Source organism: Pleurodeles waltl, chromosome 10 (genome assembly GCF_031143425.1).
Source record: "Pleurodeles waltl isolate 20211129_DDA chromosome 10, aPleWal1.hap1.20221129, whole genome shotgun sequence".
In the NCBI taxonomy this organism is placed as follows: Eukaryota; Metazoa; Chordata; class Amphibia; order Caudata; family Salamandridae; genus Pleurodeles; species Pleurodeles waltl.
The window spans coordinates 312,101,191-312,127,416 of NC_090449.1; positions in this window are offsets into that span (position 1 = coordinate 312,101,191).

Sequence of the window (26,226 nt, forward strand, 5' to 3'; positions counted from 1 at the left end):
CAAAGCCAATAGGTCTCACCTATGCAAGAACTATTGGCGTTTGCAATGTGTTTTAGCCATTATGTTCACCGGTGTGGCTGCTGTTGAGCATGGCTAAAAGTTAGTGGTGTGGAGTGTTGCAGAGTGGAATAAGAGGGAGCAACATGTTGTATAGTGGATTTGTTGAAGTAGAGTGTTGTGCAGTGAAATATGGGGAGTAAAGTCCAAAAAGTGGACTGGGGGAGTAGAGTGTCATTGAGTGCATTTTTGGAAATAGGGAAGTTGAGTGAAGTAGAGTGGAATAGGGGGAGTAGAGTGTCAAAGAGCAGAGTAGGGTAGGGGGAGTAGAGTTTTGTAGAGTAACTTTGTTGAAGTAGAGTGTCATAGAATGGAGTAGGGGGAGTACAGTGTGTTAGAGAGGATATGTTGGAGTAGAGTGTTGAGTGGAGTATGGGGAGGAGAGTGGAGTAGTGGAAGTAGAGTGTTGTAAAGTGGATTTGTTGAAGTAGAGTTTCATAGAGTAGAGTGGTGGAGTAGAATGTCATAGAGAGGATTAGAGAGAGTAAATTGTCGTAAAGTTGAGTAGGGGGAGTAGAGTGTCATACAGTTGAGTAAAGAGAGTAGAGAGTCATTGAGTGGAGTAGGGAGAGGAGAATGTTGTAGAGAGGATTTGTTGAAGTAGTATGTCGTAGAGTGGAGTAGGGGGAGTAGATTGGACTAGAGGGCAGTAGGGGGAGTAGAGTGTCATAGGGTGGAGTAGGGGGAGTAGAATGTTGTAGAGTGTTGTAGAGCGGAGTAGGTGAAGTAGAGTGTAGTAGAGTGGATTTGTTGAAGTACCGTGCTTTAGAGTAGACTTGGAGAGTAAAGTGTTATAGAGTAGATATGGTCATGTAGAGTACCGTAGAGTGGAGCAGGGGGAGTAGAGTATCATAGAGAGGAGTAGAGGGTCATAAAGTGGATGTGCTGGAGTGTCATAGAGTGAAGTAGGAGTGTAGTGTCAGAGTGGAGTAGAATGTCAGAGTTGAGCAAAGGGAATAGATGGAGTAGAGTGTCGTAGGGTGGAGTTGAGAGAATAGAGTGTCAAGTATAGTTCAGTGATTCAGTGGCATAGAGTTTGGTTGAGTGTAGGGACGTAGAGTGGATGGAGCGTTGTGGAACAGGGTGAAGTGAGGTGCAGTGGATTGAGGTAGTGGGGTTGGTTGGACTGGAATAGAGTGCAGTGGATTGTAGTGGGGTAAAATGGTGTGGAGTGAGTGGAGTGGGGTGGATTGGAGTAAAGTGGGGTAGATTGGAATCGAGTGGTGTGGATTGGTATAGGGTGGATTGCGGTGGGTTGGAATGGATTGGATTGGAGTTGAGTGGGGCGGATTGGATTGGGGTGGACTGGATTGGCGTGGGGTAATTGGATTGGAGTGGACTGGGGTGGGGTGGGGTGGACTGGATACAGGGGCTGGATTGGAAGAGTGGAGTTGATTAATTTGGATTGAGGTGGATTGATGAGATTGGGGTGGTGGAGTAATTTGGATTAGACTGGAGTGGGGTGAATTTGATCCCAAAGGTGGAGTGAGGTGGATTGGACTGTAGTAGATTGGATTGGGTGGAGTAGGGTAGATTAGATTAGAGTGGGATGGGCTGGACTGGAATGAAGTGGGTTAGGTTGGAGTAGAGTGGGTTGGATTCAAGAGGGTGGAGTGGAGTGGGATGGTTTGGACTGGGGTGAGGTGATGTGGACTGGAATATGGTGGGGTGGGTCAGAGTTTGGTGGATTGGAGTGGTGTGGGGGTAGATTCGATTTGAGTGGGGTAGATTGGAGTGGATTGGATTGGTGTGGATTGGTGTTGGTGTTGGATGGACTGGAGTGGAGTGGGCGGATTGGAATAGGGGGGACTGGAGTGGGCTGGATTGGGGTCTACTGCAGGATTATGAGTTAAAGCAAAATTTCTGAAATTACACGTAACTAAGAAACAATGTTGCTTTGCAATTTTTAGAAAGAAATAATTGTCATCTTTTGAGAAAAGTGCCCATGAGCAAAAACAAAACATGAATGGAAAGTGAGAAAATTATATTTGGCAAAATAAAAGAGTTAACTATAGAAAATAACACTTTGTAGTTTTGTTTGTCCTGCTGGGCAAGTTTTTTCCAGCTACTCGCCTTCGTTTGCAAGGCACTAGAAGTTAAATAAACCAAAATAGTATGTCAAACACGCCGGGAGCAATGGATGGGCACTGATTAGGATGAATCAATAGTGCTTGGTCCCTGCGCCACTGAAAAGAAGGGAAATGATGCTTGGCCTGTAGTGACCAACTGCGAGGCTGGTAAAGAAGACTGCCAGGCAAGCCAGCATCTGGTAAGCAACAGGCAGGCCTCACGCCCTTTTTGTTGACAACAGTGTCTTGCAATGCATGCGCAAGCGCATGCTATTGTAGGCTCGACTCTAAAAAATGGGAATGCCACTGGGGCTCTCTTGAAAAATGACATTTCAGGTAGGGAAAAAAACAGTCTTAAGAGCTCCATGTCAAAAACATATCAGGTAATCTATAGAATCTCTGTTAAATAAATAGAAACTTGAGAACCTTTCATCCCTGTTTTAAACACCATTTGGAGGAAATACTATTTCTCCATAATCATGGATTACTCCGGTGGGATAATGTGGGGACAAAGGGCGGTAGTGTAGTAAGATTTACAATGTGCTGGTTTGGTTTTCCTCACCATTATTTGAGTACTTTATATTAGATGTTTTTTTAGTTAACAGTAGTGTACCACAAAGGCACCGAAGTAATTCTGCTTTAATGGTCCACGTCCGCTGATGGCACAGAGCCCAAAAGACAGACCTTCTCTGCCTTCCTGCTAGAGCCTGCTAACGTGCTCTGTAGGGCCTGTGAGCTGGTGAGTTTGACTACAAAGAAATTTTATGTTCCACTTCTGTCCTGCACAATGCACAGTGTCGCCGCTGGTGTTGGGTACTAGGGGAAGAGCAATGAGTCACCAGCGTGGAACAGAAGCATGACTAATCACTGTAGCTTCAAAATATAACCACACATAGATTGGAAATGTCCTGTAATACTGCTGCTCCTGTGCTGTATTGTGAGTGCAGGCCAGCAGAGGCAGGTCAGCATAAACCACCAAGACCAGAACCAATTCACATTTGCTAACAACTGAGAGCGGCACAAGGATTGCTTAGGGCAGCCAAAACTAGAGCTCCAAGGGTCGCAAGGACTGTGTATATTCCCCATAACTCCTAAACACAGCAGAGATCAGCCAGATTTCAAATGCAATTGCCAGGCTTGGCACAGCAAGAGACCTGTCTCACCCAACATGCACACTTAACTACTGATAATGTCACCAGCCATTGTTCATCCCTGCGACTTTCCAGTCAACAGGATTGGCCCAGCTGTGATCAGAAAGTGATGCCTTCTGGAGACTGTTTTTCTGATTGCATTTTATATGTCTTGAACGTATATAAAAAGCACACAGACCCGAGTTTGGACTTTTTAAAATGCTTTATCAATATAATAATGTTGACAGTAATTACTGATCACAGTGAATTTGCTTTACTAACAATAACTGCATTTCCACATGGTAATTAATATTATTGATGATTGCATTTACATGCAGAATGACTGTGTTTTAATATGTGGTTTGATGATCTTGAATTTTTGACCAAGCCAATAGACTTACCTTATGTTTGTATGACCGTTTAGTGGTCAAAGGTGGTTACATAATGACATCTATGGTATTTTCCATCTGCTTAATGTACATATTTGTAAATTAATGCATAGTATTTAGTTCTGTGTGTGCAATAAATTTACTTTTCCTTTTTCTAGAATAAAATCACTGACTTGACAATCATTTATTGAGTGTTATTTTGTGTCAGTGCATGTGATTACTAGCCTACTCCACCCGCCCTGAGTAAGATTCTCTATTTCTATTGTGAGAGTTCTGGAGTTTGGCTGTCTGTACCAAGAACAAGTTAGTGGCAATACAAGACTTTCTGAACTTAGGAATGGTCAGATGTGGACCCTGGTTGGAATTTAGGGCCTTTCTTTGTTGCATTCACAATCTTCTTACAGGAAATTTAATAGCCTTAAAGTACATACATATTTACTCTTGTGTAAATATGTATCTTAACAGAGAAAATTAGTTGGCGCTAGCCAGCCCAAAGTGTGCCAGTGCATGGAGAGAGCAGAACTACACCATTTCTTAGATGATATGGCGCTGTTCTGCTATCTCGGGGTGATGCAACACAGCAACTTTGCTTGCTGTGCTGCTTTGCACCACTTATTAGTAACTATGCCTCATGATTTGTGAGTTTAAACGTTTTCCAGGTACAAGCCTAATCTGACAGAAAAAAGCGTAGTGACTCGACCGCTCTGTGTCTTTAAGGCAAGAGAAAATGCAAAGTATACTGGACTGATGGTTGTTAAATTCCATGAATCCTTTGATGAATAGTTGGCCAGGCTCACCACAGAGCAGAGCGCCTACTTTTTTGTTTGAGGTGTCTAAAGTTTATACATGGAACTGGAATTTCTCAGAGTTAATAAGTGAAACGTAGACAGCAGCCGTAGGAACAATGAGCAGGGACTGCTGCTCTCTGTTTCTGACTTTTGCTGTCTAGTTCATACATTAACATGCAGAATTTCTGATGTATATGTTTAAACTTTAGAAACCTCTGATAGAGCATAACTTGGCTGTGCCATTTTGCATTCCAGAAGGGGAAATTAAACTTACTCAATGACATATATAATGTGTGCTTAAATGTATTCAGGCAAACGAAGAGAGCTGAAAGACGTGAACTGAAGTTTACCTATAAGTAGAAATGTAGAATGATCATATGCAAATCACATGTATGCAGTATTATTCAATGTATGATTATTTTGAGAATCTAGTTAGTTCACATTTCATAGTTATTCCCCATTACTAATACTTATGTGAAATACATGTACATCCATGTATTTAAATGTGCATTGAGATCTGTGTTAAGTTGGCTGCAGTTAAGGCCTTAAATGCTTTTCTGTATTTAACCTTCAACGTGGGAGTTTTGCTCTTGCTGTGTATTTCTTTATTTGCAGGTGCTTCTGCAGAAGTCTTTAGTTAATGAAAAGCTTATTATTAGTTGTAGATAAAGAAGACTGGGAAGACAGGTAGCCAAGGGCTCAGAGTGTTAACGAGGAGTTATGAAGAAGAACTCCCCTCCGGGTTCCTGAAGTCGAGAATGATCCAAGGTTCTCCTGATACTTGGACTGAAAGATGAAAGTCTAATGAGAAGATACTAGTAGAGAAACAAAAAACGGTGGTAAATGCTAAATGTCCGCACATCCGTGATTAAGATGGATGACTAGTAAGTCCAAGTTACTGGGATTTCTTTGGGTGCCGATCTGGTGTGACACCCAACCACCATGGATGTCTAGTGCACTGATCAAAACTAAGTTTGAACTGTGCTGGAATGTTCATTAAGGGAAAATATCAAGGCACTCCAGAAGGCAGTCTGAGCAGTACAACCAAATAGGAAAGAGAGTCCAAAGTTCAAACAAGGTTGTTTTTCCAATTAGTGACCTTTATTCCTGGTAAGCAAGTACATTGCGCAAACAGCCAACACATGTTTCATCCAAAGGACTTTTTCAAGGCTGTGAATCAGAAATCAAACACAGGATGTAACGGTGCATGTAAAGAGAAGACATTATAATGAAAACTACTCAGGAGTAGAAACAGAGTAAAAGAAGAGTATGATGGAAGCATAGAGGGAGAGTAGGATGGTGGGAGAAAGGAAAGCGAATGGGTCAGAAGGGCAAGTGACAGTCAACCATCAAGAGAAAACCAAGAAGACCGATTTTAAGAGAAAAAAAACGAGACAGCAAATTGAGATGTGTATGAGAGGTGAACAAGAACTAAACATGCAGAGATTTGGTAGGAGAAAACCGTAATTGGTGAGCACACCGGTAAAGAGGTGTTTAGAAAGAGAGTTGTGTGTTTAGCCCCAGTGAAATGACGTAAAAACTAAACTAGCTCAGAAGGTCAGAAGAATAAAATGAGCTTGTTTAAGTATTTCTGTGACTAAGACTTTAAACACCACAATGAGAAACGAAAAAGGAGGTGATGTAGTCATAATCTGAAAAATGAAGAGGCAACGTACCGAAAATAATGGATAAAAATGGTTCACATGTGCAAGGCTGAGCAGTCATGTAGTCCACCGGTAACCAGTGGCGATCCAGGTAAAGAATTCTGGATAGTTGTAGCGTAGTGGCCGAGAATAGTGGTGTTATGGCTTCAGGTAAATCAGATTGGGTGTTGTAGGAAGGGGCCGAGATAAGCCCATCGAAGACTGGAGAATTAAAATTAATGGATGTAAGTTAGTGGTAAAAATACTGAAAAAATTCTGGGGTTCGAGAAAAAAAGGGGTCGGGTGTGGAGGCATAATAAGGGTGTAAAGCATGAGAAGCAGCTAGTCTCACAGTGCAACTGTAAAAAATGACTGTAATCACTAGTTAGGTGCAGGGAAATAGTAGAAAGATACTTGAAAAAAAGGTCGTTGTAAAAGGAACCGGCAGTGGAGTTGAATAAAAGGGGATCGGTGTAATAGAAATGACCTCCATACCGGTATTAGTCTAAAGAGTATACGGCACAGTGTGGATATTGTTGGCGGCGTGGTAGGACAAGAATCTTGTATAGCGGTTGAATAACCGCAGCAAGTTGAATGCCACTAAACCGAAATCGGCTAAGCAGAAACCAAAGAGCAGAGCTCCGCGGTTTCGGCTCCCATGCAGTAGCGGTATTTGCTAAGTGGGAGGGTATAAAATAAAGAAAAAACGGGTCAGGACACGGAGTAAATGAAAAATTTAAGAGCTTACCCGTATCGTAGCGCCAGTCCGTAAGGTCGGACGTTCGGGAAGTTTGATGAGTGTATCTTGCAGAGCGCCATTTTAATGTATGATTAGCGAGAGATAGAGGAAGGACAAGTTCGAGGAGGATCCCCAGTAGGGCTGAGAGCGCGGGCGCCATATTAGAAGGGTCAGTGAAAGGTAATGAACATAGTAGTTTGTTAAGCTCTGACACGGTAGTTTAGTGTAAAGAGCTTTATTCAAAAACCACCAACCCAACAGCAGCGTCAGCTCCCATTTCCTCAACCGTCCAGTATCTCTCCACTCCGCAGACCGTCCTCGAGACCACTCAGTTAGAATCTCAATGACAGAGATTCCAGACTGTACCCAACATTCTTAAGCAGCCACAACACATCCCCCTTATTACACTAGAGATGGAATACATAAAAGGAACAACAACAAAAAAAGGAAAAAAAAGAAAATATAACATATGTGTGTGGATAAAACAAATAAGCAACAATATGACAATGTAATGGCCGGAATAACAGGATAATACAGAATATTTAAATTGCACAGAAGTATGCAGGAATAACATCAGAATTCAAGAAACATAGTCCTTCCACCACACTGGTTTAGAACGGAGTCTGACAGGAGTTGTCTTGCATGGTGTTACCTTGGACTCTGTCCTTGCAGTGTGGTTCGCTCCTCGGTTAGACAGATTATCGGAATCAATCCTGGGACAGTTCCATTTTGCAATTCTGGACATACTCCACACTTCACCATTATCCAGCACAACCACATTTTCCCTCACCTCCTTAATACGGAAAGGGCCTTTGAAACTTGACCTCCCTTTAGTTTTGTAATTAGGGTCTTTCAACCATACCAAGTCATCAACTTTCCATGCAACATCGGACACACAAGATTTGAAATCATACCGCAATTTGTACTTTTGTTGATGATCGCTCCTACGCATGGACGCTTTACCAAGTTTCTCCTGGTCAAGTTTCTCTGAAATACATGATCCCAACTTATCTCTGAACCATGCTGGGAACATCTTGTTACAACCCAACCTTCCCCTCATGTACTCAAAAGGGGCGATTCCCGTAACGCTATTGGGAGTATTACGATATGCCCACCATTGGTCTCTCAGGAGACTCCCAAGAGAAACTCGCGTCTCAACTGCTTCCTGGACACAGTACTTCACCATCCTATTCATACGTTCTGCAAGACCATTGGCCTGGGGTAAGTACAAGGCAGTTCTCAAATGCACAATAGCTAAAGAGTCCAAGAAGGACTTCATCTCCACGGATGTCAACTGTACCCCGTTATCTGTAACCAAATGGCTGGGTACACCCTCTCGTGAGAACTCCTCCATTAAAAACTCAATCACCGTCCTGGTATCTAGGGAGTTAACACACTTGGTCACTACCCATCTTGAAGTATAGTCCACCATGAGAATGACATACCGTTCACTAGCAGGGAGAAGATGGAAAGGGCCCATGAAATCTAGACCTAGCTTCACCCAGGGCCTTTCTGGCACAGCAACTGGGGAAAGTGGGGGTTTCGATACCACTTTACTCTTGTCACTTCGTGCACATGTCACACAATCTTTAACGGTCGCTTCGACCTCACGATCCAACCCTGGCCACCAATATATCAATCTCAACCTTGATTTGGTGAGATTCCTGCCCAAATGACCCTCATGAGCCAAATTGATGATCTTATTTCTTAAACCAGTGGGAGGTATGCATTTAGTACCCCTTAATACCTCACGACCACTTAAAGACAGTTCATCCCTAATGTTCCAGTAACTCTTCAAAAGTTCAGGAATGTCCTTGTAATCCGGCCACCCTCTTACAATGTAACCAGCAAGATCATGTCTAATGGAATCTTGATCCACAGCAGTCTTCCACTCATCTTCACTTATAGCCAACTCATTCACCCAACTAATGACACCCTCATCCTCGCTTTCGTCATGACTATCAATCGAACTCCTAGACAAGAAATCAGCTACCGTATTCTTCGGCCCGGGCACATACTCAACAGAAAAATTATACTCCATTAACCCTTCAACCCACCTCTTTATTCTAGGTGTCAATCCCTCACTTTTCTTTGAAGAAAAAATTTGTACGAGGGGTCTGTGATCAGTTCTCACAACAAAGGGTAAACCCCACAGATAGAATCTGAAATGCTTGACTGCCCATGAGCACGCAAGAGCCTCCCTCTCAATAACGGAATACTGTTGCTCTGACCCCTTCAGGGAACGGGAAGCAAAGGCAATGACCTTCTCCTCTTGATTTTCTCTTTGGATCAACACTGCCCCCAATCCAGTTACACTAGCATCAGTGTACAAGAAGGTTTTAGCGTGTGTGTCGAAATGGCCTAATGTGGGCATTTTCCCAATACAGTCTTTCACAAAAGTGAAAGCAGCTGCACAGTCTCTAGACCATGCAAATGTGTTTCCCTTTTTCAACAGGGATCTCAAAGGTTGTGTCACGCTCGCAAAGTTGGCAACAAATTTAGAATAATACTCTGCCAGCCCTAAAAAGGATCTCACACCCTCCTTGTCTTTGGGTTCAGGGGCGCTGACAATAGAATCAACCAACTCAAGCTTGGGTTTAATCCCTTCACTGGAAATAGTATGACCAAGGTAGGTCACAGAAGAAACTCTAAACTTGCATTTTTCCTTCTTAACCGTGAGGCCAGAACCAACCAGTCTACACAATACTTCTCTAAGGATTTCATCATGTTCCTCTAACGTTTTGCCATGAACCAAAATGTCGTCTTGAAAGATTAGGACACCCAAAACCCCCTCCAGAACTTTCCTCATAATACGTTGAAAACAGGCAGCAGCGGAGGCTAGCCCGAAAGGCATTCTACGAAATTGATAAGCTCCTAGCGGAGTTACAAATGACGTGAGGTGTCTAGAGTCTGGGTGTAAAACAACCTGGTGATATGCTGACGACAAATCTAGTACACTAAATACTTTTGAACCACCAAGCCCTGACAATTCCTCAGAAATATTGGGCAGGGGTTGGCGATCAACCCAAATATGCTTATTAAGGTCTCTGAGGTCCACACACACGCGAATTCGTCTCCCATTGTCCTTCGGCGCTAGAACAATGGGAGCCAACCATTCAGAGGACTCTATCTCCTCAATCACACCAGCATCCAAAAGCTTGTTAAGCTCCACTTTGAGAGGTTCTAACATTAATTTTGGAACTCCTCTCACTTTATGCACAGAAGGAGTGGCATTCTTCTTAAGAATAATTCTGTGTTCAAAATTGGACAGACAACCTAATTCTTCTCTGAACACAGTAGGGAAATCCTTCAGAATATCAAGATCCAAGTTGCTATCATTCACTACCATAACCTGACTCTTGGCATTGGGGTCCAATTTAATCCCCATATCACGTTGGTGACGCCAACCTAGTAGATTGTTCCCACGTTTTGCTACATAAACTTTCCCTACAGTGGCCTTACTTTGGAATTGAATACGCATGATCTTATAGCCTATCACTTCTATTTTAGACCCCCCATAACTGACAGGGTTGATATCAGGTGCTGTTAACGAATGGAAATCCTCCCCAAAAATTGCCCGGTAATTCTTGTCACCCACCATAGTATAAGGAGAACCCGAATCAGCTAATACTGTTACTATTTTTCCATCAAGCTCAATAGCACACTCAGGCATGGTTACAGGTCCTACATCTACCATTCCAGACTCATTCACAATGTTGCCGGAATCCGAATCAATGCATAGGATCATCTTGTTAACATTCTCAGTGACAGCATCTATATTGTTCTTGTCACTATTGCAGACTCTAGCATAGTGCCCTTTTTTCCCACACTTCCTACACTGAGAATTCCGTGCGAAACAATTAGGACTGTTCGCAGCATGTCCTGTATTACCACAACGGAAACAACGCTGAAGTCTAGGCTCTCTCTTCCTCTTTTGGGTAAATCCTGGGGTTTTACTGTCACTGTCATAGCTAACCCTCAAGACCTCCTCGCGAAAATGCGGTGCTTGAACCATGCACAAATCATTGTCTCCACTCATCTCCTTAATCCAACTATTGGTGCTCTCCATCCCTTCAACAATTGCAATGGCCTCTCTTAAGCCTGGGTTTTTCGTCAGTAGCTTCTCCTGAACTCTCTTGTTGTTAGTACATCGGACGAGTTGGTCACGGATTAAGGAATCCGTGATGTCACCAAAATCACAAGTGCGTGCTAGCGTGCGCAAAACAGCAATGTAATTACCCACACTTTCAGACTTCCCTTGTGAGCGTGCAAAAAACTTGTGTCTCTCAAGAACAACATTGAGTTTGGATTCAAAGTGTGCTGCTAAAATGGCCACAGACATCTCATAACAGTCTCTGGGTTCACCTTCTGCCCCTCCAAAGGACAAGGTCTCTAGACTATCATAGATATTCCTGCCCTCAATTCCTAAATTGTGCAACAAGACTGCTTGTTTCCTTGCAGGAGAGAACTTTTCCCCACCTATCGCTATTAAATAGGAATCAAAAAGATTCTTCCAACGCTTCCACAGAAGAATCGGGTCACCTTTATCCGTTAGAAAAGGAGGAGGCTGAGACATTGTAGGAGTAGCCATAACTTGTAACGCGCCTTAAGTCCACTGTAGAAGAAAATCCCTTTAAACTGTTCCACAATGTAGCACTGCACAACGAAGAGGAGAAAAAGAAAAAAAAAAAATATATATATATATATATAAATCTGGCTTGGACGATTGAGACGCAAGCGCGTTGCTAGGCAGCGTTGCTATGGCTGCGCACGCAATGCAGGCTCGCGTTATTAGGCCTTCCGTATACTTCTCGTTGCCAGGGCCGCGTTGCTAGGCTCCTGTAGCAACAAATGTGCGTGCCCACTCGAGCGCGCTGGGTCCGTTGGAGGCTCGCGCTGAACTGAAAAAAACTGTAGCCGGCAAGAAAGGACAAAAACACAAACAAATCCACTGTCCAGAGCAGACAGAAATCGTTCCTGGAACGTGTTCTCACCCCCACCTAGTGGAGACCGCGAAAAACGTCCACGCTGCCGCTGACACAGGGAAAATTTGATGGAGGTCGCCGGAGACGCCCACTCTGCCAACAACACGGAGAAGACCATCCGTTCAACCAGGAAAACAGGCACTTTCGTTCGATCAGGTAGGAAAAGCGCAGCAAGTCCCTGGGAAATGGCGTCGCGACAGAAGAGTAGAAATCCGTGGGTTCTGGGTTGGTGGTCACCTCGTCGCCAGTGTTAAGCTCTGACACGGTAGTTTAGTGTAAAGAGCTTTATTCAAAAACCACCAACCCAACAGCAGCGTCAGCTCCCATTTCCTCAACCGTCCAGTATCTCTCCACTCCGCAGACCGTCCTCGAGACCACTCAGTTAGAATCTCAATGACAGAGATTCCAGACTGTACCCAACATTCTTAAGCAGCCACAACATAGTTCTAATAGCGGAACGGTGTGGAAATAAACAAGTTTTGCATACAGAGGCAATTATGACAGGCAAATGGCAGGAAGTATAAATAACGTGGAAAAAGAAAAAAAGGAAGAAGAGAATAGTAGATAAGTGGAGATAAAGTTATATTATGTGACAGTGTTGGCATTAATAGAAAATGAGGCAGTACATGTAAGTATCCTTGCATATACTCTCCACTCCGGTGGAGCAGTCTTATATTAAAAAAACAGTGGGTTGGAATAGTTGCGTCAAAAACTGTCGATGAGTAGTAAATTACGATGGTAATCAGATAGTAATGAAAAATCACAACAGAACACATAATAGGTATGGTGTAAAGACGGTATGTTGCCCATACACCTAAACATTGTCAAAAAATAAACATAAAATATATGATTACAGTTACCATGTCACAATAGTGGAAAAAATGTTGGTATAGCAGTATCACATAGAAACTTACAATTTTGTGAGTAGCGTGATCATAAAGGGGAGAGGAACCAACATTATGTGCATGTTTCATAAGAAAACATGTAGGTCCTCCTCAATGTTAAGGCCTTTTTCCACAGCCCTAAGTTTAATGATCCAACTACTTTCAAGTCGTCTGAGGGACGCGGTCTTATTGCCACCCCTGGGAGGCTGCTTATTGTGTCGATCCCATGTGCAGTAATGTCCAAGATTTCTCTTTGCCCATGGGTACTATTGCTACTAAGGGGTAGTTGGCATTATTGGAGCGGATGGCCCTGATGTGTTCCTGTATCCTCTCTTTTAGAGGCCTGATCGTGCTTCCCACGTATATGAGACCACATACGCATGTGATGCAATAGACAACAAAAGTGGTATTACAATTAATGAAATGATCAATCCTATGTGTAACATGGGTTGACTGAAAACAGTGAAAGGCACTTTTTTGATGTTCTAAGGATGTGCTAGTTAGCAACTATTATAAGTAAGCAACTTAATTAACCAGTATGATGTTGGTTGTTAGAAATGGGGTTTCTGGTTGGCATTCAGTTTGCACTCTGTCCAAGCAGGGACCCTCACTCTAGTTAGGGTAAGGGAGATGCACAGCTCAGATAACCCCTGCTCACCCCCCTTGTAACTTGGCACAAGCAGTCAGGCTTAAGTCAAAGGCAATGTGTACATTATTTGTACCAACACACACACTCACACACACACACAGTAACACAGTGAAAACACTACAAAATGTACACCACACAAGTTAAGAAAAATAGCCAATATTTAACTAAATTTAACAAGACCAAAACAGTAAAAATCCAACATACACAAGTAAAGTTATGAATTTTCAAAATTATAGAATCTTACTCTGTAGAAAACAATGAAAACATTGTAGTAACACAACGTACCTGGTGTGTGTAAAAAATAAAGCCTCACAGGTGAGCATGCATAAGAAAAGTCAGCAATGCGTTGATTCCTTACTCGCAAGTGAGGCCATGCATCGTTTCTTCTCCGGTTGGGTCGATGGAGGCGTCATTTTTCTCTCCCGCAAGAGAGCAATGAATTGATTTCCAGATGGGGAACCTTGGATCTGCTCAGGTTCACATTGATTTTGATGCCCATCAATGATGCATGTGAAATCCAGCTGCATGGGGTTTGCAACATTTTCAGCAGCCGCAAGCGGGGTTGTGTCATTTTCCCAGTCGCGATGACGGTGGTGTGTCGATTTCATCCACAAGGTGGGTGGCGTGTTGTTTTTACAGCCACGTTGCTGGTGGTTTGTCAAACTTTTCCTGTGCGTGGACTTCAGTCCTTGTTTTACCAGCTTCACCCTTCAAGGGTCCTGGGACTGGATAGGGCACTACTTGGCAGGGAAGGAGTCTCAGCAGAGAGTCCAGATGCTGGCAGAGGAAGTCTTTGATGGCCCTGAGACTTCAAAACAAGCTCAGTACAAGCCCTTGGAGACACTTCACCAGCAGGAAAATACCACAAAGTCCAGTCTTGCTCAACCAAGATAGCTCCATTCCAGGGTAGCAAACACCAGAATGATGCATTATGGGAAATGTAGTCAAGTAGGCAGTTCATAGGCAAATGTTTATTAGGAAGTGTGCAACAGATAGTAGACACTGACAGTCTGTTCCCCATGTTCCACAGGTCTCCCACAAGACACCACCACTACTCAAATCAGCCAGCCCCATGAGGACACCTCAGGACCCGCCAGCACTTCCACCTGCACGGCCAACATCATCCCTGCAGTATCCACACCTGCTGCAACTTTATCCCAAGAGGCTGCGCCAGCAACAGGCAGGAGTGAGGCAGTGGAACACACAGGGCAGCCACCGCTGCTCAGGCGACGCAGGTCCAGGACATCAGGGCTGCAGTCCGGCCAACAACCTCCCAGCACCAGTGAGGCACAGCTGCTGCATGGTCAGCGCCTACAAAATAGAATTTTAGGGAGGATTAGTTGTGTGCTGCACCGCTTTGTGCGCAATAACGAGGACAGCATGCAGCAACTGAACTCCAGGATGGACATGATATGCACGAACACTGGGGACCTTGCCCTAGCCATGAGGGAACTGGCGGGAGGACTACTGGCCCAGGCCGAGGGTGGGCGGCGCAGGGACCGTCAGCTCCTGCACAGACTAGACAGGATGGCCACATCCATCGGCAGGCTGGCTATGAACACCACAGGCCTGTCGAGGAGGACAGTTGGGCTGCAGGTGGAAATGGGCCATTTCGTTGGGGATGTGGCTAGGGGCCTGGGACGTCTCACCCACGTCATTGACTTGATGGAGGCACGGCATCTGTCTAGGGGCACAGGGGAAACACCCCAGGACAGTGAGGAGGGCTCTACAGTGAGCAGTGTCTCTGCCACTGACAGTAGGGTGCTCAGGAGTACCAGGCAGAGCACAGCAGAAGCACCAGGGACCAGCCAGGCTGGCAGGAGGGGCAGAAGGTCATAGAGATAACCCTGGTCCTGTTGAAGTGGCACATGACGTCAATGTGCCACATGCCTGGTTTGCATTTTCATGCCCATGGACAATCATTACTTGTATATAGTTCAATTTCTGCACTAATAAAATAGTTTATTTGTTCCACTTAACAAATGGTGTTTTTGGTCAATAGGTGAGTATGGTTGGAGTTGACACGTACCTTCCAAAGTATTGGTTTGCGATATGTTCCCGTCTCAGTCTGCCTTGATTAGCTATACTCCGATCCCCATGATGGCGATGTGGTTGTTCTTGCTCTTCATCATCAGGATCTGGGTCTGCAGGGGTGAGAGGTACCCCACGTCGGGTGGCTATGTTGTGGAGGATGGCGCATGCGACCACAATTTTGAATGCTGTAATGGGGGTATACTGGAGGGCACCTCCACTGCAGTGGAGGCATCGGAATCTTGCTTTCAGGAGTCCAAAGGTGCGCTCTATGATGTTCCTGGTCCTCTTATGTGCATTGTTGTATCGCCTCTCACATTCATTGCTGGGTGTTAAAAATGGAGTCATAATACATGGCCTTGGAGCATATGCACTGTCACCTGTTGGGCACAAAAAGTACAGTTAGGAAGTCCTGATTGATGTGCACAGTGACCTGTGTGTATGTCTGCAAAGTGTCTGTAGCTCTACCTAGGAGGTATCCGTCTCCAAATTCCCCACTTTCCAGGCGTTGATGTATCCCACTATGCCTAAAAATGTATGAGTCATGGGTACTGCCTGGAAACTTAGCTACAATGTCAGTGATGATATAATGGGCGTCACAAACAACCTGAATATTCAGTGAGTGGGTACACTTTCTGGTGCGGAAAATATGTTCCAGGTTTCCAGGGGGGCATATTTGAATATGTGTCCCATCTACACATCCTATGACATGGGGAAAGTTTGCAATCCTGTAAAAGTCCAGCTTGGTGCTGTTTATTTCTGCCTCATTCCTTGGTAGGTATATGAAGCATGCCATGTGTGTGACTAAGGCATCTAGGAAGGCCCTGAGGAACCTTGACACTGCACTTTGGGATACCCCACCTGCCACAGCAATGACCCCCTGATAGCTCCCTGAGGCCAAGAGGTGCAGTGAGCATAGCACTTGCGTAGGGATGGCGCAGCCACGCAGAGTCTGGTGTTCTAGCTGTGGTTTCAGTAAATCAATTAATTCTAGTATGGCTGCGCTGCTAATGCGATATTTATCGTATATCTCATCCTCAGTTTGCTGAAAAAGAGTCTGCCTTGTTCTATATATCTTCTCCTGTCTGTGGCCCCTCCTCCTCCTCTGCTGTGCGGCGTGGACTCTCCTCCTCACTGCTATCAGGTATATCTCCACCATCTTGAGTAACCCAGATGCTTTCTGGGTCTCCTTTTATGCTTTGGTTATGGTTACCACCTGCTCTGAGTTAGTGGTAAATGGGACATGCAAACTGGGCTTTTTGCGACTAGTCGCAATTTGCGAGTTGCAATTGCATAAGCTTTGCGACTCGCAAATTGCGACTTGCTATTTGCGGGTTGCAAAATGGGGTCGCAATTTTTGCAAGTCGCAAACGGCTCGCATCGCTTTTTGCAAGTCGGAAATGGGGTTTTTGAATCCCATTTCCGATTTTGCATTGTCGTAAATAGTGAATCGGGCCATTTGCGACTTGCAAATCTTTGCTACATCTGGCCCTAAGAGCCGTCATTCTGCGCAGCTACGTTGATGTAAAATTGTAGTTCTATTTTTGCAAAATCTCCCAGTTTTTTGTTCTCAAAATCTGGTCCCACTATCCCTGGAGCCCTCATAGCAGCCGCCCCAGGCCTAGGGACCTGTTCCTTTGGTGAATCCGGGGGCACTGAGCGCTTTTGCTTGGTGCGTGAAAGAAAAGTAATCATTCACAAGCCGGAGCTGCCTTCCTTTTAGAGAAGAAAGAAAGTGACTGTAATTATGGTCTACAACCGGGTCTGCATGTGGTGCGCGCTGATGGATACGAAGGGAGGGGGCAGATTGACCTGTTAATGGAACGGTTTAAATGCAAGGCTCCCGGCAAATCATGCTTCAATAGGTTCTGCCCTCTGTAAAGAGCAAAATCAGGGCTGGCTGAGCTCATCTAAAAATACAAAAGGGGGAAACATTCATCTAAGGTTGGGGGCGCGTTTACCAGGCAGTAACAGCGACGTAACTATTCTTGGCTCTCGGAAAGAGGAAGAGGGGGCGTTGAAAGCGGGGGTGGCACGCTGTCTGTGGGAAAGCGACGTGGGAGTCAAGGCAACACTAAATGAAACCATGAACGTCAATTCCCCAAACTGCCAGGGGTAGAGGAGGTAACATCACACGCCATTTCACCTTTACTAACACATGCATGCTTACACTTACACACACATTTACACATACACACACTCACTTAAACACACTCTCACCTGCAAGCATGCACACAACATACTTTTAAAATATTTTTTTACTTACCTCAGCTGCCAGGAAGGGTCATATTCCAGCAAATAGTAATTAATTCTTCAATACACTAATAGTGAATGATAAAATATTTGTCACTATTAGTGTAATATAAAATTGACAGAAAACAAAAAGTGGCACTGAGGTTGTGTTCCTGGCATTGATTTTGCCCCCTCTGAGGCCAGGGGTCGCAAAGGCAGTGCCAGGGGTCGCAAGGGGCAAGCCAGTTGTCGCAGCTGCAACTCATAAATGACGTCCATGACTGCAACCTGCCTACACCAGCTCAGTCTCACAGCGGCCACTGAACTTGGTCCATACCCATCAACTCACCCGCATTTGGCGGTTGGCACCCTATTTTCAATAATATACATCCATCTAAAAAGCAACAAGCATCCATGCACTTTATAAACCTGCATATGTTTTTCCCATTTGCTTTAGTGTTTTCATCAGGAAATTAAGTAGGCCGGGTCCTTTCGATTATCATACTTGGTAGTAATTAAAAAAGAACATTGAAATGGGACCTATGTCCATGTCATTGACATTACATAGAAAAACACGGATCGATTTTTGAACAATGAATGTAAACAAATAGTAATGTAATTCATGTGAGCGTTTTAATTGTTGTTTATATTTCAGGATACTTAATCCTGCTTTACCTGAGGGTGTTGTAGTTTCCAGGATGTTGTGTTTCTATATTTTTTTCATATATCCTACTCTGGTGGAGGAGCATACTTTGAACTGAATTGCTTCAGGGTGTTTATGACAGGCCAGGAAAAAAAGCTATTGATTTGAGGCTAGAGGCAGCTTGAGTTTCTTAAAGTGCCAGTAAGTGGGTTAAAAAGTATTCAGAATACATGGCCATCCAAACCTTGGCCTCTCTGCAGATATTACAGAGAAACTGTCACATATCCCAGTTGCAATTGTGATCTTGTGGAAGTAAAATGATATATCATTAACAAGGATGAAAGGAACAACGAGGGTACTGTTACGAGTCATGTGCATAGGAGGGGTAAAAACAGAGGGAGTAACCAAAGGGTGTTTTGTGGGTGACATATGGGTTCTGAGCGACTGGGTACCCTATTGTTGGTGGGTGATGTTGAGTGGCCCCAATGGATGCCATGTGCTGCTGTATGCTAGAATATCAAGGACAAAAAATGACTTGACAAAATATTGTGGCCAAAATATAGACTACAACTATAATATTGTGAAGGTAGTGTAGGGAAGTACCATCTTGCCTGGCATGTTACCCCCATTTTTACTTGTATGTCAGTTTGTTTTTGCCTGTCCCTCTGGGATCCTGCTAGCCAGGACCCCAGTGCTCATAGTTTGTGGCCTGAATGTGTGTGTGTCCCAGCCATTTTACACTGCACTTAAGTAACTTATAAGTCACCTATATGTCTAACCCTCACTTAGTGAAGGTTAGGTGCAAAGTCACTAGCCAAGGTACCCACACATAGTTCAGGGCAATTTCCCCGCACTTTGTGAGTGCGGGGACACCATTACACACGTGCACTATATATAGGTCAATACCTACATGTAGCTTCACAATGGTAACTCTGAATATGGTCATGTAACATGTCTAACATCATGGAATTGTCCCCCATGCCAAATCTGGTATTGGGGTGCCAATCCCATGCATCCCCGGGGCTACAGCATGGACCCCGGGTACTGCCAAACCAGCTCTCTGGGGTTTTCACTGCAGCTACCGCTGCTGCCAACCCACAGACAGGCTTCTTCCCTCCTGGGGTCTGGGCAGCCCAGTCCCAGGAAGGCAAAATAAAGGATTTCCTCTGAGAAACAGTGTTACACCCTCTCCCTTTGGAAATAGGTGTTAAGGGCCTGAGAGGAGTAGCCTCTCCCGGTCTCTGGAAACACTCTGAAGGGCACAGATGGTGCCCTCCTTGCATAAACAAGTCTACAGAGATTCAGAGAACCCCCATCCCTGCTCTGACACGAAACTGGACAAAGGAAAGTGGAGTGACCACTCCCTTGTCCATCACCACCCCAGGGGTGGTGCCCAGAGCTCCTCCAGTGTGTCCCAGACCTCTGCCATCTTGAATCCAGAGGTGTGAGGGCACAATGGAGGCCTCTGAGTGGCCAGTGCCAGGAGGTGACATCAGAGACCCCTTCTGATAGGTGCTTACCTGACTAGGTAGCCAATCCTCCTTCTGCATGGGCTCTCTGTGTTGCTGAGGGCCCCCTCTGTCTTCTCTTCCAAGTGGCGACCTCCTGGTCCTTCCTGGGCCCAGGCAGCACCTTTTTTCTTCAACTGCAACCTCTGCTAGCCAGGTTTGTTTGCAGTCTTTCTGCATAGAAACAACTCTGCATCCTCTAGCATTCTGTGGGACATCTTCTGTGCAAAGGAGAAGTTCCTGACATCTTCCATTGTTGCAGAATCTTCAGCTTCTTCCACCCGGAGGCAGCCATTTTGCACCTTCATCTGGTTTTTAGTGGGCCCCTGACCCACCCGGACACTTTCGTGACTCTTGGACGTGGTCCCCTTCCTTTACAGGTCCTCCGGTCCAGGAATCCGTCTTCAGTGCTTTGCAGTCAGTTGTGGTCTTTGCAGAATCTCCTATCACAACTTTAGTGTGTTTCTGGGGAATTAGGGTCACTTTACTCCTACTTTTCAGGGTCTTGGGGTGGGGTATCTTGGACACCCTTAGTGTTTTCGTACACTCCCAACGACCCTCTACACACTACACTAGGCCTGGGGTCCCTAAGGGGCGCGCATTACACTTTCTTAGTATATGGTTTGTGTTGCCCCTAGGCATATTGCATCCTGTTGTATTCTACAGTGTTTGCACTACTTTCTAACTGTTTATTTACATTACTTTGGTTTGTGTGTATATTTTGTGTATTTTACTTACCTTCCAAAGGAGTATATCCTCTGAGATATTTTTGGCACATTGTCACTAAAATAAAACCTTTATTTTTTAGTGACTCTGAGTATTGTGATTCTTATGATATAGTGCTATATGATATAAATTGTATAGTAGGAGCTTTGCATGTCTCCTAGTTCAGCCTAAGCTGCTCTGCTATAGCTACCTCTATTGGCCTAATCTGCTAGAACACTACTAATCTACTAATAAGGGATAACTGGACCTGGCACAAGGTGTAAGTACCATCAGGTACCCACTATAAGCCAGGCCAGCCTCCTACAAGTAGCAAGTACATATAGATGAGTGTGAGATTATTAAATCCTCAGCTACATACTTTGTAGATGTATAAATCAAAAAGACCCAAGTGCACGGATTTTAACATAGTAAATCTGTACTTACCTATAGATACTTGATGATATTGTGACAGTTGGTAGCTTGGCCCTGAAATTTTGGCTGGTCGATAATAAAATCTCGATAATCTGGTAGAAAAATTGTGTGTGCTAAGGTTTCTTATCAGGAACAATGAGGTAGGCTGCTGCATGAAAAACCCATTTAAAAGGAAGTAAGAATATTTTTGCAAATCTGTAAAGATGTAGTTGTCTCAGTTAATGTCTGTCAAAGACAGATCTTGAGACAATGGGATAAAAGACTTTCCTAAATGGTGAGAGCTAGAATAGTGCAGTTTTGGGCTACGCGAGAATAGATGCTTAATTTGTTTTAAAAATGAGCTCTAGGAACTTTGCCATCAAAGCCATTAGTGACTCAACACAGTTTCTCTCATTAAAGCATGTGAACTAAAGGTCATTTATGCCAATTCACTCTTGCCAGTGCCTCTTTACTCTAAGCCAGTCCAATTTACTCTTCACTATAAACCAGGTACGAAACAAGCATCTTGCCAAGTCTGGTTATAATCTGCAGTCCATAACAAGCTGTAAGGAGACCATTGGTAGGTACTACATTATGTGTAGCTCATGCCTGCCATGTACAAAAGCACCTTAGCAAAGTGTCAATAATATTCATCACTGGTAGTGAGTTGACCCAAAAGGATGGTCCCGAAAGAGATTGGGTGGCGCAATTCCTCACCCTCTACATGTGTCTGCTGTGTCTGTACACGTAGATGAAGCTGCGCTATGCTGTACTGTCAGTGTAGATTTCTGTTGGTCTAGTGTGTGTTTCTTTTGTCTCTGGCAGAGTTTTCCCTAGAAATTGTTTGTTTTTACCCTAATTTTCCATGTGTTCCCTGTCTTGCAGACTCCTAATGTCTGTTGTAGGTTATCGCCCTGGAGATATCAATGAGGGAATTGATGTTGCGACTTACTGCCATTTAAGGATCCGACAACGCAAAATTCACTTTGTGGCAATGGTTCATTGTTGAGGTGTAGAGTCCATGTATGTTCTCAACTTCTTATTTGAAGGTACACCTGCTGGTGTGTGTGATGTTGAGTAGCCTCTGTGTGTCTTTCCACATATGCAGTGATATGATGGGCAATGTAGTGAGTTCATGTGGTAAATGATATGCCTTTGCAAGAGTGATGCTTTCTTAAGCTGTTGGATCCTCAGTTGTCTATTTGACACAAAGACAAGGTGGCATCGTTTTTGAGTAATAGCGCATAGCCTGTTCTTTTTTCATCATCTTCTTAAGCGTAGCTGCTTCCGCACTGAAGTTATTCACTAATCTGTTACGATCTCTCTGACCAAAGGGACATCAAGAAGCTCATTATTCAGATCAGCCAAGAAAAGTGCCACTAACAGGGGTATGATATGGAAGGGTCATAGTGTCATTATAGACATCTTCCAGCTGAGTGATACGTTTCCTATCTGTCTAAACAAGGTGATTACTAGCACATGATTAATGAGAAGGTGTAAATCATGAGTATATCACCTCCTTTGGATGTCTGACCCTCCAGGAACAATCAAGCCAATATCCCCAAACACTGTCCCCTGGTGGAAGGAAGGGCGCTGTTACCCTGTATCTCTGTCCTGTCTTCAGCCCAATCGTAGACCAAACTCTACTCCCATCCAAAAATAAGGGGATTCATCCCAAAATCATACACTTTTTGCAGGGTTTAAAAATCTCTTGGCCGCAATTCTGGAATTGGCGGCGTGTGCCACCAGCAGCCTTGCATTAATTTACCCACTTTCTCTTCTTAAATGCCAGAGATTCATGCAATGAAAACCCCAACTTGGAGGACAGTAGGATTTTCCTCCTGCAGAATTTGATTCTGCCAATGCAAAGTGCTGACTGTGGAATTGTCTACACCTCAATATGCGACGTTGATAAATCTTCTTTAAGAAATGAATGAATGTTTATTTTATTAGTTAATAAAAAACATAAAAATATTCCTTCAACATAAAATTGAACAGAACAATATTGGTGCACTAAGACATTTATATTACAATACAAATTATAAAATAAAAATAGTTTAATACATTCTACAGATCTGATTTTCCCCTACTTAATTCCGGTTGCTGGTTCAGTACTTTATAACCGGGCTGGCTGTATACCCAGCAATGTTACCTAAGAACCTTCCTTTCTTTGATGTATTCATTAGTGGTAGATGGATTTTGTTTCCATTGGCACCCTCCCTATCACTGGCTTGTTTCGGCAGATGTAATTTTGGAGGAAAAAAATTCCCAAAATTGCACCAGCTTAATATTCAATATGGTGTTTTGTGGATTGAATGCTTCAGTTAGTGCTTGTCTACAGGATCTGATCCCTAAGCTATTTAGTTCTTTTTTCAGTAAACATATTCTTTCAACAGCCAAAGCTGGGCAAATGCAGACCACATGCACCAAGTTTTCTTCTGCCAGATGGCATAGGCGGCACTCATGGGTGCCTGCTTGCAGCCCCTTCTTCCATTTTGGCATGAGGTCTAGCGTTGGAACTTCACCCATCCTGAGCCTTAGAAAGCGTTGCTTGATTTTCCATGAGTAGGGGGCAGCCATAAGTGGCGATTCTTTGAAAGTTTTACACAAGTTAAGAATCAACCAGCCCTGTGACCTTTTAGCCAGAACCTCCCTGTCTTCTAGCCAGCTGTGTAATTTACTTGATTTATTCACTGCTTTGTTAAAAGCCGGGGTGGGAAGCGACTGGTCCCATACATCACCTAAGGTCAAAAAGCTCATACTCTTTTCCAGATACCTTTTGTAATTGCTATTCCCTCTTTCTAAAATAATTTTGTAATTGCTATTCCCTCTTTCTAAAATAATTTCCTGCCAGACTAGATTAGCTAATCACCCTTTTGGAGCGCAGCTCAGTTTGTAACAGCATTTGATATATGCCGCAGGATGGGCCAGTGACTGCTTAACCAGCCTAAATTCCAGTCTGACCTGGGCTGGTGAGGCATGCCCTGGCAACCGAAAGACATGCTTATGTGTCTTTATCAGAAGATTATCCAGGAGAGCCACCTGCATCCCCCTCATTATTTCGGCCCCATAAGTGAGGGTTGGCAGTAATTTTGCTCTCATTATGGCTGTCAATGGGTTCAGAGCATGGCCACAGATTGAATTTGTGAGCAAGTGCCTGCGCCTTATTTTTAATTGCTTCTTTTTGTAGTGCATAGTTACATCTGACATCGACCACGACTTCTAGATATCTGTATGAGCTTACTTCCTCTAAGGTCTTTCCATTCAGGTACCATTTACGCTGGCTAGTAGGTCTTTGATTTAGAGTAATCATTTTAGATTTGTTATGGTTGATTTCTAATTTGTTTGTTCTTGAATACTCTTCTAATTTGTTCATTAGCGTTCCTTGATGCTTGGTGAAGCCACTTTGATTTAAAGGCAGTATGTTTTTACCTGCAATCCAAGTCTCTAAGTGTTTTAGTACACAAGATGAGAAATACTTGAGGTCAACGTCTAACAGATCGATTAATCTGTAATTGCTCGGGGAAGCCACGTTCCCTCCCTTGTATTTAGGGTGGATTATTGAGCCTCTCCAGGTTGCCGGAACAATTCCTGTTGTGAGCACACAATTGAACATTGCAGCCAAGAAATTGGCCCATCTTTCTGTTTCCTGTTTAAACAGTGCCTGCGGTAAACTGTTTGGGCCAGGTGCATAGTCAGTTCATGACTTCCTGATGATTTTTATTAATTCTGATGCCGTGATCTTCAAACTTTCCAAAACATCGGGTTCCCTATTTTTAGTGAACCCCTGGGTTCGTGGTCCTTCTTCGGTGGGCAACTCTTTTAGATGAGACTTTAAGTGGCATACTCATGCTTCCTCTGTTATGTTTGCATTATTAGCTGCCTTTGGACCCTTATCCATTGTGTTAATGTTTTTCCAGAATCTTTTGGAGTCAGATGTTTTGGACGCAAAGTGTAGTTTGGCCCAAAGGGTCTCCTGCTGATGTTTTTTAAAGGTCCATAGTTCCCTTTTAAGCAGTTTCAATTGCTCTTGCAAGGTGGCGAATAATGATCCATTGTCTGGGAGTTTACACAATTGCCTTAGCTTACCTACAACTGCTTTCCTTCTAGAGACTGGCTGCGGTAAGTGTTAACGTTTGTGATAATTCAATTGTACTCCCTTTCTTGTATTTCCTGAGGAGTCTTTGTTTATAAGATCGGTGGCAAAGTTCTCCCAGACCTTTGTCAATTTTGCCCCGCTCATGGCCATTGATTCTAACCTTAGTAGAGCCTCTTCTGCTTGGCTTTCAATAGTATTGGATGACCATTTAAGTCGCTTTAGATGTTCAGTGCCAATCACCCCTTCCAGGCCTACCGCTTCCTCTGGCTTATATGGTGATGAACGAATCCCGATTTGCTGCTGCTTGAGATCACTTTCCACGCGGTCCATAATGCTGAAGTCACTCACTAATGTGTACAAAGCAGGAGTTACCAGTGTGTAATCTAGGTGAGAAACTGTTTTCCTGGAGGATCTTGTCCATGCTGAAGGGATGTCGGGCGACTTCTGACCATTTAGCACAAAGAGGCCTACCGATTCGCAGGTGAGTATAAAGCTCTCCCCTAACTTATCTTTCCTGCCTTTTATTTTGAAGGTTTGGCTGGGCACCATTGCCACTGTTTGGATATGATCTTCACCAGGATTGTGGAATAGGTAGAGATTGAAGTCACCCGAAATTAGCTGGTATGCTGACTGTACTGTGCTTTTTATCCTTATCAGTTGGGTTAGTAACTTATTTGCTTCAACTGTTTTATTTTTTGGATTAATATATATATTGACTAAGATTGGTGGTTCCTGTATATTCCTTCCCCATCCATCAAGCCTGACCAGTTGAAAGGGTAGTTCTTCCTCCTCGTGCTCTGAGATCTTTGCTAGGATACTCATGCTTACACAGATTGCTAGGCCTCCCTTCGACCTGCCAGACCTATTGGTTTTTGTGGCTGGACTGAGATATTCCTTAAATCCTATTAACGATATTGATTTCATCTCCCAGGATTCTTGTAGGAATATAATATCAAAAGAACTAAAAAAAAATTGTTACTGCTGGATCCTCCATCTTTGTCCGCAGGCCACCTATGTTCCATGAACAGATGTTTAATATGCCTTGTGAGGATTGTTCTTTAGCTATTCAGCTGTTGCCCATCGTTCTTGGGGGTGATGCCGTCGCTGCCCATTCCCTTTCAGGCTGAGATCTCTGACCTAAAACCTATCTTTTCCTCCCTTCTTCTTTCCATATTTGAACTCTCAACGGAGTCTTGGGTGGTCTCCTCTCGCTAATCATTTCTTCAGTGACCATGCTGTGATGACAGCGTGTGCTCCATGTAAG